General features: G+C 44.5%; 1 pseudogene across 1 annotated transcript; it reads right to left on the reverse strand.

Moving 5' to 3' along the window:
- Window positions 1–10617: 10617 nt before the first annotated feature.
- Window positions 10618–11346, reverse strand: LOC308433039 (C-X-C chemokine receptor type 1-like; annotated as a pseudogene). Its single transcript has one exon. The product of its transcript is annotated as a C-X-C chemokine receptor type 1-like (transcript).
- Window positions 11347–13828: the final 2482 nt, after the last annotated feature.

Genomic DNA, 13828 nt, shown 5'->3' on the forward strand with positions numbered 1-13828 from the left:
GATAGAGAGGCGCCTGAGGAAAGGGCAAGTGACCCTGGATTGGGGAGACATTTGTCTTTGAATTGCTAAGCACAGAAAGAGGTAACTTTTAGATAAGGTCTCACTCTTTAGCCCAAGTTACCCTTTATGTAACCCAGGCTATCCTCAAGCTCATAACCATTTTCCTACCTCAAGTATTTGGTACTTGAGCCCCTCCACCAACACCCATCTGTGCATGGGCTTTTGAAATTTTTCTCTTGCAAAAAAAGATCCTCTTTTTCTGAAGTTTCAAAGTAATAACTGGGAAACCATGGTTCAGCATAGCAACTTCATGTCTCCATAGTAAAGTGTTAGAGCTCACTTACTCCCACTATAAAGGGCCTTTGGAAGAGCCCTTTAGATTCTACATTTCTATACTGACACATGCCCATCACATGCAGTGACCAAATAAGCTCTCTCTGTGGACTGGGGGTTGAGAGGAGAGGTGTTAGCTTTGTAGTAAAGCACTTGTCCAGTATGTAAAAATTTCAATACTAAGCACCACCCAGAAGAAAATTAGTGTAATCGGTACATCCTGGAAGATGAGAAAAAAGGGAAGAAGAGAGACAAATGGGTTTGCTGTGGGTTCTGGGCAAAGGGGGAGAGGAGTTGTTATATGGGAACCAAAGATAAGCTAAATCTGCTTTGTGAAATTGTGACATTGCTCCAGAATTCCATTTCACGTGTTATTATTTAAGGAAAGCCTTTCTCGGTGTTGTGTATGCAAGGTGTTTCTTTTTATGTTAACCAGCAGATATTAAGCATTGTTGGAGGTAACAATGTTACTTACCACCAACCCAGGCACCTTTGATCCTGTTCTGGGCTAGAGGTCTCAGTGGCTTTGTGGGAGGTCCTAGCTTTCTCTGACCCCACTGAGTCCTTTGACTGAGTTCTTCTGTTTCTCCAAACCTGTCTCCTTAAAACATGGTAACATGAAAAAGCACCTCTCAAGACTGGGAACAAGTGGAGCGGCTGGAGAGATGTTCAGCAGGTGGGAGCACGGCGGCGGGAGCCTGCAGAGGACCAGCTCCTGTTGTCAGCACCCACTCGGCAGCTAATGATACATGGTGTCTGCACCCAACATTCTTTCTGGTCTTCTCAGACAGTGCATGGTACATCCATACAGGTAAAACAACTAAACACTTAGATAGATAGATAGATAGATAGATAGATAGATAGATAGATAGATAGATAGATAAATAGATAGATAAATAGATAGATACAAGTAGGTCAGATGGTTCCACAGGTAAAGGAATTTTTATTGCCAAGGCTGATAACACATGAGTTCTATTATGGAACCTATATGGTAGGAGACAACTCCTGAAAGCTGTTCTCTGGCCTCCACACAGGTGCCATATTATACGCTCGTGCACACACACACACACACACACACACACACACCACTCAGAGAACTTGCTCTCCCTCCTATCACCAGAAACTGGAATCAAATTTCCTATGAGGTTCTGGAAGCCAGGAGTGTCCCCAGTTCTGCCACCACACCCCCCAGGACACTTGACACTTCTAGGGGTTCCAGGAGTCAGGAAGTATGAAATGGAAACTCAGATGCAACCTCCTCCCAGCTGGGGCCCTGCCCACCCTGCAAGGGGAGGGGTCATAAGGAGAGAGGGGAAGAGAGACTGTGAAGAGGAAGAATAGGAAGCAACAGGGTTGGAGGTGGGGACAGAGTGTACCCTGAGCTGTGCTGAAGCCAGTGCCTTAGCGACTTAACAAGTCAGACTTGGCCACTTGTCCAACTAAACCAAGTGAAAGGGCCATACTAGGTGCTGGAGAGATGGCTTAGAGGTTGAGGGTATTGATTGCTCTTCCAGAGGTTCCCATCACCCACAGGGCAGCTTGCAACTGTCTGTTACTCCAAGATCTGACACCTGCACATAGACATGCATGCACAAAGGCAAAATGTTAATGCACATAAGATACAAGACTTTTTTAAAGAGCCATACCAATAGCACAAAGCATATGTATTCAGTGTGGCTACACTAGAAAGAGATAAAGAGACACAGTGACTGTCAGTCCCCATCTATCATGGTTCTGGAAAAAGGGTTCAGTAGAAGAAATATTCATAACTTGGCCAGTGTTTGGTTCTGCCTACCACGGTCTCAGTCCAGTCTCTACTACAAGGTGAACTAATAAATTTAAATCTTCGACAGACACAAGTTTCTTCTCTTTTGGATTCCAAGATGTCAGCTTTTTTCTCTCCCCAGGATAGATTCCCAGAGAAACTCCAATCTCTTGGGATCCCTTATTTGAATAGTCTGGTAGCAAAGGGACATCCTGCTCTCTGCCAAGCACACCAGTTATAAGACCAGTTATAGGCAGCTGCCTATGCCTCACACACACACACAGTTCTAAATTATTTTATTGTTTATTTATTTATTTACTTACTTACTTATGTTTGAGACAGGGTCTCTCTCTATGTAGCCATCACTGTCCTAAAACTCACTGTGTAGATCTGGAGTTTCCACTTGCCTCTGCCTCCTGAGTACTTTTTAAGGAAATAAGAGGACAATGCTTTATAGTCTGGCCAGAGTATTTTTTTGTTTTGTTTTGTCCCCACCCCCAGAGCCAAGGACAGAACCCAGGGTCTTGCACTTGCTAGGCAAGCAGTCCAGCACTCAGCTGAACTCCCAATCCCTTTTCTTTTTACTAATCAACACATATGTGTGGTTGTTTATGTAACTGTATGCCAAATGTGTCCAAGTGCCCAAGGAAGCCAGAAAAGGGCACTAGATCCTCTGGAGCTAAAGGAGGTTATAAGCTCTCTGCCATGGGTGCTGGATAGCAAACCTCTACAAGAACAGCAAGTGCTGACCCTCTGAGCCACCTCTCCCATCCATCGCTGGTTGGTTGATTGGTTGGTTGGTTGGTTGGTTGGTTGGTTGGTTGGTTGGTTTGATTTTTTGTTTTGTTTTGTTTTGTTCTGTTTTTTTCAGTACAGTCTATTTTGTTGTAATGTTCTTATATTCCTTAGAAATTCTGCTATATCAAAATTGCCTTTAAAAAGAGACAAAGAGGGGCTGGAGAAATGGCTCAGCAGTTAAGAGCACTGACTGCTCTTCCAGAGGTCCTGAGTTCAATTCCCAGCAACCACATGGTGGCTCACAACCATCTGTAATAAGATCCGATGCACTCTTCTGGAGTCTCTGAAGACAGCTACAGAGTACTTGTATAAATAAAATATATTAAATTTTTATAAAAGAGACAAAGATCTATAGTCCACACAGGTCAAACTCATAGCTATATTGGTTGTGTTCTAAGAACATTATCAGTGATAATTTTTAAATAGCCAAGACTATTTAAGACTATAATATACTCTAAATGTTACTAAGTGAACTAAGTGAATCAATACTTGACTAGGTCTAATTTTTGCCCAAAAAAATAATTTATGCTTTTTTTCAGTGCTGATGGAATACAAGGCCTCACTCAGGTTGGATAAACTTAAACTTTCTATGGCTACCTTACAACTCCAGACACACACACACACACACACACACACACACACACACACACACACACAAAGGCATTCCAAGGTCATTTCTGATATATATTTTTGTTTTATTTTGTTTTGTTTTGTTTTTCATTTCTGATACAGGGTTTCTCTGTATAGTTGCCTTGGAACTCACTCTGTAGACTAGGCTAGCCTTGCATTCAGAGATCTGCCTGCCTTTGCCTCCCCATTGCTGGGATTAGAGTTGTGTGCACCACTATCAATCTTGATATATCTTTATTTATTACCTTTGGCTGGCAGTGGTGTGAGGGTGGGCTTTGAGATAGCATCTCAAGTAGCCCAGGCTAGCCTCAAACTTACTATGTCGTGAACCTGACCCTCCTCCTCCGCCTCCCAATGCTGAGATTACAGGTGTACTACTGTGCTTCCATATGTCTTGGGTTTGTTTGTTTGTTTGTTTGTTTGTTTGTTTGTTTGAGACAAGGTCTTATGATGCACTAGCTGGCCTGTAGTTTGGAATCCCCTTGCTTTGGCCTCCTAAGTGCCTAGATGGCAGTGTCTGGCTTCCTCTTACTTTTCGTACCCATCCTGAAGAAGAAGGACTATTCCACGAGGATATGACATTTACTACTGGAAACCTAGGACACCAATTCTCTATTTTAACCTTGTTTCAATTAGCAGTAATCCTTAAACTGGCCGTGGTGGAGTGTGCCTGTTCTCCCAGCACTAGGGAGGTAGAGACAAAAGGACCAAAAGTTTAAGGTCATTCTTAGCTACAGAGAGAGTTTGAGGCCATCCTGGGCTGCGTGATATCTGTCTCAAGATAACAGAAGACAACACAATTATTAAACAAAGTAAGCTATGGTGTTCCTTGCATGAAAGCTCCCTGCAAGAGCATATGTTAGATCAGTTAGGTGACATGTAGCCTGTTAAGCCACCAGGACACTTCACTGCCACAAAGGAGGCTGTAGATGAATGTTTATTAAGATGAAGACATCAAGCCAGGGTGGTCATGGCGCACACCTTTAGTCCCTGCACTCAGGAGGCAGAGGCAGACGGATCTGTGAGTTCTAAGCCAACCTGGTCTATAGAGTGAGTTCCAGTACAGCCAGGGCTACACAGAGAAACCCTGTCTACAAAATAAAATAAAATAAAATAAGGTGAAGACTTCGTAAAGAGCAGATATGTAATCCTGGTTGCCAGGACTACAGGCGTGTGCCACCCACCATGTGTTATCCATGTGGTACCAGGCATGAAAACGAAGGCTTCATTCATGTTAGACCCATGCTCTACCCACTGAGCTACAATCTGGATTGTTTCATCAGGATACACAGATCCCAATAGATCACCTGTTGCTGGCAGCAAGCAACTAAGCAAAACTGTAGTGTCAGGTTGTAAGGAGTGCTGTGCAGCTGAGGTCCAATTTGAACTCCTCATCCTCCGGCTTCCACCTCCCAGGTGCTGGGTCTATAGATGATTCCCACTCTGCCTGGTTTATACAGTGCTGAGAACTGAACTCAGGGCTTCCTGCATGCTAGGCTACCACCTGACCAACTGAGCCACATCCCAGCCTCTTCTGAAGGCCCTCTTCCTCTTTCAGCCCCTTGGATATTAACACTTTCTGCATTGCTCTCTCTTTTATCTGTCTGTTGTTTTCCACCCGCTCTGGTAGCTTTCATAATCCACCAATATTCCAGTAATGAGCCCAAGCTTGCCCAATCTTTCCCAGGTTTTCAGAGCTAGCTTCCCCCTATAGAATTTAGATGTCTACTTGTACCCCACAAATCAGAAGGCAGCCTCTTCCTGCAAACATGTCCTCTTGATTTTTCTTTTCCTTTCTTTTTATTTTTTTAAATATATATTTATTTATTATGTATACAGTGTTCTGCCTGTAGGCCAGAAGAGGGCACCAGATCTCATTATAAATGGTTAGGAACCACCGTGTGGTTGCTTAAAATTGAACTCTGGCCCTTGAAGCACAGTCTGTGCTCTTAACCGCTGGGCCATCTCTTCAGTCTCTGCTCTTTCTTTCTTCCTCTCTCTTTGAGACAAGTTTGCTCTGTGTCCTAGAACTCATTCTGTAGACCAGGCTGGCCTCAGACTCACAGTTCTGCCTGCCTCTGCCTCCCAAGTGCTGAGACTGAAGGTGTATACCACCCCCATCACTCACTCTTTTCATTTCTTCCTTCCTTCCTTTATTTCTTTCTTTCTGAAACAGGGTGTCTTAGGGTTTCATTGCTGTGAAGAGATACAATGGCCAAGGCAACTCTTATAAAGGACAACATTTAACTAGGACTGGCTTACAGTTTCAGATGTTCAGTCCATTATCTGTTGCAGTAAATATTAAGATAGATAGATAGATAGATAGATAGATAGATAGATAGATAGATAGATAGATAGATAATAGATAGATAGATAGATCAGCCCCAAGGTCTCCTTCCACGGGTCCGCTTCTAGTATGAAGCCGTGTGCACCTCTGTTGCTCGGCCTGAGCTGCCCCCACAGTCTAACTTTGACCTTGCGACTCCCTTTCCTTGGCGGTTTTATTCTGCCTGTTACCAACTCCGTCCTGGGGTGTTTCTTGACCTCAAAACTCAACACAAACACACTGTAATGCCCAATAGCTTTTCATACAGGTTTATATATTCAATTCTCAATCCACAAACCCTCCATATAACAAGATTTCATCAAATAGACAAAGATACAAACTGCCCTTCTATATGAGATATTAGACCTATAAAATCCTTAAATGCTCATAACTATTTAATGCCAATTAAGCTCACCTGGATCTAGTTAATTCTTATGGATCCCTCCCTCGTCCTCTAACCCTCTCTCTCTACCCCCTTACCTCACCCAGTCACTAGCTCTCCTTTACTAATTAAAATGAGAAGGTTCAGATGAAGTCACCTCATGAGTACGTAACTAGGCAGCCCTTCTTGAGAAGTGGAATTAGCATTAAAATATGAACAGCTTCAGGACAATCTACAATTATCACCATGTTGGGAAGCATGGCAGCATCCAGGCAGACATGGTACTAGACAAGGAGCTGAGAGTTCTACATTTCGATCTTAAGGCCACCAGGAGAAGGCTCCCTTCTGCACTGGGCAGAGCTTGAGCATAGGACCTCAAAGCCCAACCCCACAGTGATACAACAAGGCCACACTTACTCCAACAGGCCACACCTCCTAATAGTGTCACTTCAAACCACCACACAGGGTCTCTTTACATAGCCCTGGTTGGCCTCCTGAGTGCCAGGATTAAATCTGTACACCACTCATTCAGCAATAGCGTATCCCCTTCCAATCAGTAATCCAGGTTATAGATTAAAGATTCCTTTCTAGCTCCTCCCTCCTCACTGCTCCATTTCCTATTCTACTGATAGCTAAGTACTATTGGTCTCCCCTCGAAGATCTTCTTGTAACAGGCAAAGGGTTTCTCCATCTCATTTTTGCTAAAGCCATCTTTGATTTAAACTGAAACAGACCCCTCCTTTTTTGTCTCCTGCCCTGAAAAGTCCCTTAGGAAAGCACCCAACCCTGTTCTAGAATTTTGGGTTGAAATGCCCCAGCTAACCGCATGTTCTTGGCTCTTATTAGCCTGCTATCTTGCTTCCCCCTGCAACCAGGATGTAATTTTTCAGTATCATCTTTAAAAACACCCTGTAATATGCATTCAGGGCTGCTTTGTAAGAAGGGTTTCTCTCCACGAAGTCACAAATCAGCTTAATAGAGGCTCTCAATTCAATTTTTGGTCAGGCTGAGTAGTGTCTGGGTCTTTATCTCAAACACTCTTGAGTTCACCCTCTCCTTCCACCTCACTGTCACCAGTTTGTCCATACCCTCCCCATTTCTGCTACAACCTCCTAAGGGGACGTCAAGACATGTCTCAAAGCTCCCTAACAGCCAGCTGGAGGAAGCCAGCTGACTTCATTACATATGCCTTAAGCTTAACCCAGGCTGGGCACAGGCTATGGTGTAAAGTTTATCAAAGCACTCAGTGCCCTTCAAGGTTTGACCTGCTGGCCAAGGCTGTGTCATATCTCTCTCGCCTTCATTATGCCCTGAAGGATTTTGTAGATCTCCCCTAATCCAGCCCCAGCAATCCCACACAGTAAATATTCATCATAGTTCCTAATCTGAGAAAGAACTCTTGACATGTCATCTGGAGTTATTTATATAGGCAATAGAGTTCAATCTGTAAAGAAACTAAGCTAGAACAAACATCCTCTTTCCCCCAACTCCGATCTATCTTGTGGGCTTGAGCCCCAACTTCTCCTCTTCTAACCACCTGCCAATCTCCAAGCCAAGCCAAGGAGCCTCTGCCCTGCCTCTGGAAGTGTGTCCGAGGTATCTCAAAGAGGATGATGACCTTACATGTGATGGTTTGTATATGCTAGGCCCAGGGAGTGGCACTATTAGAAGCTGTGGCCTTGTAAGGGTAGGTGTCAGAAGAGGTCACTGGATCCCCTGCAACCTAAATTACAGATTGTTGTGTGTGGAGAGCTTTTGGGGTCACTTGGCAAGAATTTGACATTGGGCCAGGACAAGGAAGTAGGGCTACTCCAGGCAGGAACATGACTTTGGGCCAGGACTGGGAAGTAAGCACAGAGAGGAATCTGAAGTTAGGCTAGAACAAGGAAGTAGGCTTCTGGAAAGGCTATGACTTTGGCCTAGGACAAGGAAGTAGGCTCAGATAATCCTGGTCATCTTTACAAACTCTTAGAAACGGTGATCACAAGACTTTGTTTATTGCCCTGCTTGTTCCCTGTTTATCTGTGTATATTGTCTGGCTTGTTCCCTTAACCTAGAACTAACCTTATTATTACTTGCATGATATAAAAGCAGACTAGGAAAAACTAAACTCACCTTTCAGTCTCAGAACTGGCTGGGGGTCATGCTACAATATTGTCTAATTGTTTCTTTTTAATCCTCACTCCGCTGCTGGAGAACCCATTGGCTGACTGAGCAGGCTTGGTCAGTTGTAAGCCATCATGTGGGTGCTGGGAATCAAAAAGCAGCAAGTACTCTTAACCACTGAGCATTCTCTCTGGCCCCAAATGTAATTTCCTAAAGTCATTTGGTGGGGAAGGGGGAGAAAGTAACTTAGTATGACTTAAAGAAAATAGGTCAGGTTCCCCCCGGGAGACAATGGTTATACATTGAGAAAGGCTTAAGTCACATATGTTCACACATGAGGGACAAAGGGAACCCCCTGGCTGTGAGAGACAATGATCTTGAGGATGAGAGCCTGCTGGGGCTGTGCTTGCAGAGGTTGTTCTAGTAAAGCCATTAGCCCACACCCAGTTCATGAGAAGGAAAGACTATCCCAGTTCTACTGCAGGAACGCCAGCTACTCCACACACACACCTAGCATACCCATGGATAAACATGGGACAGACATTTTATTGGAAACATCTGCCCAGCTGATTGACAGCACATTTGGATTTATAAAGTTGCTGTTGTTCCATATCAAATTGGAAGTGCCAAGGTGCCAAGAAGGTAAAAGTTACAGCTGCTGGTCTTGCTCCATCCTCAGCTTAGTTGGCACCCAACACACACACACACACACACACACACACACACACACACCACCCTCTGTGATGCTGGTCACAGGGTAAAGGGGATTTTCATGCACTAGGCCTGGCTTCCTAAATACCCTCTGTCCACTCATAACATCTAAAAGGAAGAAATTCTTCAGCTCCATCACAAGGCTGCCTGGTGGCTTCAGTAGCACCTGACCGATGTCCTCAGCAGGCATTGCAACATTACCCAAGATGGGAAAACAGTCTCATGAACTCAGATCACAGGACAAAAAGCTACTAGACAGCCTGCCGGAATAAGCTGAGCAGTCCAGGTGGTGTTCCAAAGATAGAATCCAGCCCATGAGGGCTAATGCTAGATGCAAGCCCCAGTTTTTTGTTCTAATGATGGGGTCAGGCCACAGGTGTGACCATAATAATTACCCAGATCACAAATCAAAGATGTGTATATTCAATAGAAATGGTAACATTCTCCCTAATGGAAGTATAAAGGCAGTTCTTGGCAGGCTATCAGCACCTCCTCAGAAAGTAGGTGTGAGCCCTAGAGAGAGTAGTTACTAACATCTCCTGATCTTGTGCCCTCCCTCCCCAAAGCAGACAGTATCTTCCCATAGCCACAATATACACACACACCATATACATACACCACACATACATACACACACCATATATATATATACACACACACACCATATACATACACCACACATACATACACACACCATATACACACACCACTTATACATACATACAACATATACACACACCACACACACATACATACACCATATACACACACCACACATACATACACACACCATATACACACACCATACATACATACATAAAACATATACACACATCACACATACATACACACACCACACATACATACATACAACATATACACATACCACACATACATACACACACCATATACATACACCACACATACATACACACACCATATACACACACCACACATACATACACATACCATATACATACACCACACATACATACACACACCATATACACACACCACACATACATACACACACTACACATACATACACACTACATACAGTCACACACATGTATGCACACATACCACACACAGAGAGATACAGCACACATATGTACATATACCATACACACACACTCACACTACACATATTCTCTCTCTCTCTCACACACACACACACCACACATCATACATACACCATACATACCACATAAACACACCACACATACACACGGCACATACACATATATCATACATACATACATAGACACACAACATACACATACACACTATACATGCATACATACACACACATATACCACACATACACATACAGCGCACACACATGCACACACATACACACAACACACACACACAACACAACACAACATACACAGTACATTGGCACAATAGTTATCCTTCCCTTTGAGAGAGAGTGGGTACTCTCTGATAATTCTCTGAGGTTTAAGTGGTAAGAGACATGTGAAAGGAAACACGATGGGGTGTCAAAACCTCCTTGCAAACCAAGTCACGATTGACAAGGACCTTGAGGAATTCATGGCGAAAATTTTAGCCAACGAAGGCATAGGTGACGGGGTTCAGGCAATTGTAAGAGAAGCCCAGGATCTCAGTAGTAGACAGGACCTGGTCAATGTCCTTGCGGCTCTCACAGACATCTTCAATCAAGTGAGCTCCTAAGAGAGTGTCTGTAGGGCAGACAACAGAGCAAGAAGACCAACACGACAGCAAAGATCACCCACATGGCCCGGTGCTTCTGCCCCATGTGGGTCTTAAAGAGCATGCGCAGTGTGAGCCTATAGCAGCATGATGAGCCGTGGCAGGAGGAAGCCACACAACGTTATCCGAAAATCTGTTGTGGCTTCACCCAGGACATCATAGCAGACTGTTCCAGAACGGTATGGTTTATATGCCTGGTGGAAGATGGCAAAAGGAAGAGACAGAATCAAAGATAGACCCCAGATGCCCATGCATACGAATTTAACCAAGTAGCGCTTTCGGGCCAGTGTGCAGGTGGCATGGACAATGGCCAGGTATCGATCCACACTGATGCAGGCCAGCCGGAGGATACTACTAAAAACGTTGACTTCCTTCAGGAGTGAGACCATCTTGCACAGGGGTGTGCCAAAAATCCAGCCCTTCAATTTTAAGACAGCCAAGAAGGGTTGTCAATGAAAAGACTAGGTTCAGCACATAGACTTCGATGACTGATTGGGTCCTTCGCCTGTATAAGATAACCAGTATCACCAGCGAGTTTCCCAGCAAGCTCAGAAGGGACATCTTGCACAAAAGACAACTAAAGCCTGCCTGTTGGTTGTTGGGTCTCTCTTACAGGGGCTGAAATAAAACCTCCGGTAGGCAGTACTCAAGTAATATTTCCAAATTCTTCCTCAAGGTCATACTCGGGAGCAGTTCGGATGAAATATTCAACCTTGGCCATTGTTTGATCTAGATGAAAGTTTAGAAGGAGAGGAATAGGATTTAGTAGCAAATTCAAGTGTTGTGAAGGTCTTGGCATAGTATTGGCTTCTCAAAGTACTTGGACACTCAGTCGGCGTATAAAATAAAACCCATGGAAGAGTCCTTGGCCTTCAGTTGGCTCTACAGTTCTCAACTCTGTGTTCAGCTCTATCTTGTCTCCTCTTAACCGTCTTTGTCCTCAGCCACACCCCTGGATACAGATGCAGTCATGAGGTTGTTCTTATATTCTCAGGGAAGAGCCAGCACACAGCAAAACTGTGTGAAGGAGGTGAGGTGTATCTGGGTGTCCCCTCCAACCGTATGTCTTATATGTGCCCCTCCATTATTGTTGGCCATTTTTGTAAAGACATGTTATTTTTCATTGCTTTTATTCGTGTGTGCGTGTGTACGTACTTGTCTGTATGTCTGTATGTAGAGGTCAGAAGGCATCTAATCCCCTGGAACTGGAGCTACTGGGATTCTCTTTGCATTTATCTATAGTGGGAAGGGGGCTGGGGCCCTACCCAAGTTGGAACAGTGTTGCCTAACTCTTAAGAAGCCCTGGGTTCAATACCTAGCATTGCGTAAAACTTGCCATGGTGGGAGAGGGGGGACTGGAAAGATGGCTCAGCAGGTAAGGCCACTTGCCACATAAGCAAGACAACATTAGTTTAAACCCTCAGCACCCATGTAAACCATCCATGGCCAAGTACACTCCTCTAATCCTAGCACTGGAGTGTGGGTTACAGGAACAGGAAGATTAGGGGTAGGGTTTGGTGGCCACCAGCCTAGCTCCAGGTTCAGTGAAAGACCCTGCCTCTCAGAAGACTGAGAATGATAAAGCAGGACACCTAATGTCCTCTGGCTTCCACTCATACCTGTGTGTGTGCCCAAACACACAAATGCACATATACCACACACATACATATAGCACACACACACTTACCCCACCCCACCCCACACATAAACTCAAGGTCTGAATGTAATGAGATATCTTACCATCTAAAGGCATTCTCAACTACAGTCTGAATTTAAGGCCAGCCTGGAGTACATGATACCCTGTCTCAGGGAAAAAGTTGTAGGAACTATGAGGAGACGATTGCCCTGGTGCCACTGGTGTCACTGGTGCCACTAGTATCACTGAGGTTGGGCTGGGAGCTCTGATGACTGGACTGGAAAGACTTGAAATGGGGCAGTCCTAGAAAGGAAGGCACATTCCCACCATCCAGCTAAAGAGGAAGCAGCTACTGGGGCAGAAAACACTGAGGACCCAAGAGGAAACTGTGGGACCTAAACTGTAACATACCTCAAGAATGTATCCCTCCCTTAGAGCCTCACCTACTCTTGGAGTTCTTTTCTCTACAAGCATTCTTTCCGAAAAGAAAACTCGCCCAGGATCACAGGATCATGGGTGAAGAGGATACAACATGTGTCCCAGTACCTGGGTAACTGGGTCCTCCAGGATCCAGGGACGCAGGAACCACTGACCAGACAGTGGGGTCCCTTCTGGTCTGAACTTGAGTCCTGATTAGACCTTTGGTGCTGGTACCCCACCCAATCCCATAACATCCAGAGGAAGCTCATCACCCAGGTGCTCTAACACGCCCAAGATCATAGGAACACAGGTGTACTAACAGGCTCATGATCACAGAGGAAGCACAACTCCCCAGGGGATCAGACACACCCAGGAGCACTGGAGCTCTGACACACTCAAGGACATCAGGAGCTTAGTCAACCTGAGACTCCAGTATCTCAGAAGCAGCTTGACTCCAGGAGCTCTGACACACTTAGGATCTCAGAATCACAGGATCACAGAGACACCTGGACTCTGAAGAGTTCTGACACAATCAGGAGTTCAAGATGGACAGGCTCCAGTCAGAGACAGCTCGGGCAGGTAACACTAGACACAACAAGATGGCAAAAGGCAAGCAAAAGAACATAAACAACAAAAACCAAGGCAACTTGGCATCATCAGAACCCAGTTCTCCCACTAAAACTCGCCCTGGACATCCCATTACACATGAAAAGCAAGATTCAGATTTAAAAATCATATCTCATGATGATGATAGAAGACTTGAGGGAGGACATGAATAACTCCCTCAAAGAAATACAGGAGAACACTACAAACAGAAGGAATTGGACAAAACAACCCAGGATCTAAAAATGGAAAGAGAAACAATAAAGAAATCACAAAGGGAGACAGCCCTAGAGATAGAAAACCTAGGAAAGAGATTAGGAATCATAGACTCAAGTATTAACAACAAAATACAAGAAATAGAAGAGAGAGTCTCAGGGGCAGAAG

Source organism: Micromys minutus (genome assembly GCF_963924665.1).
Source record: "Micromys minutus genome assembly, chromosome: 19".
NCBI classification, from domain to species: domain Eukaryota; kingdom Metazoa; phylum Chordata; class Mammalia; order Rodentia; family Muridae; genus Micromys; species Micromys minutus.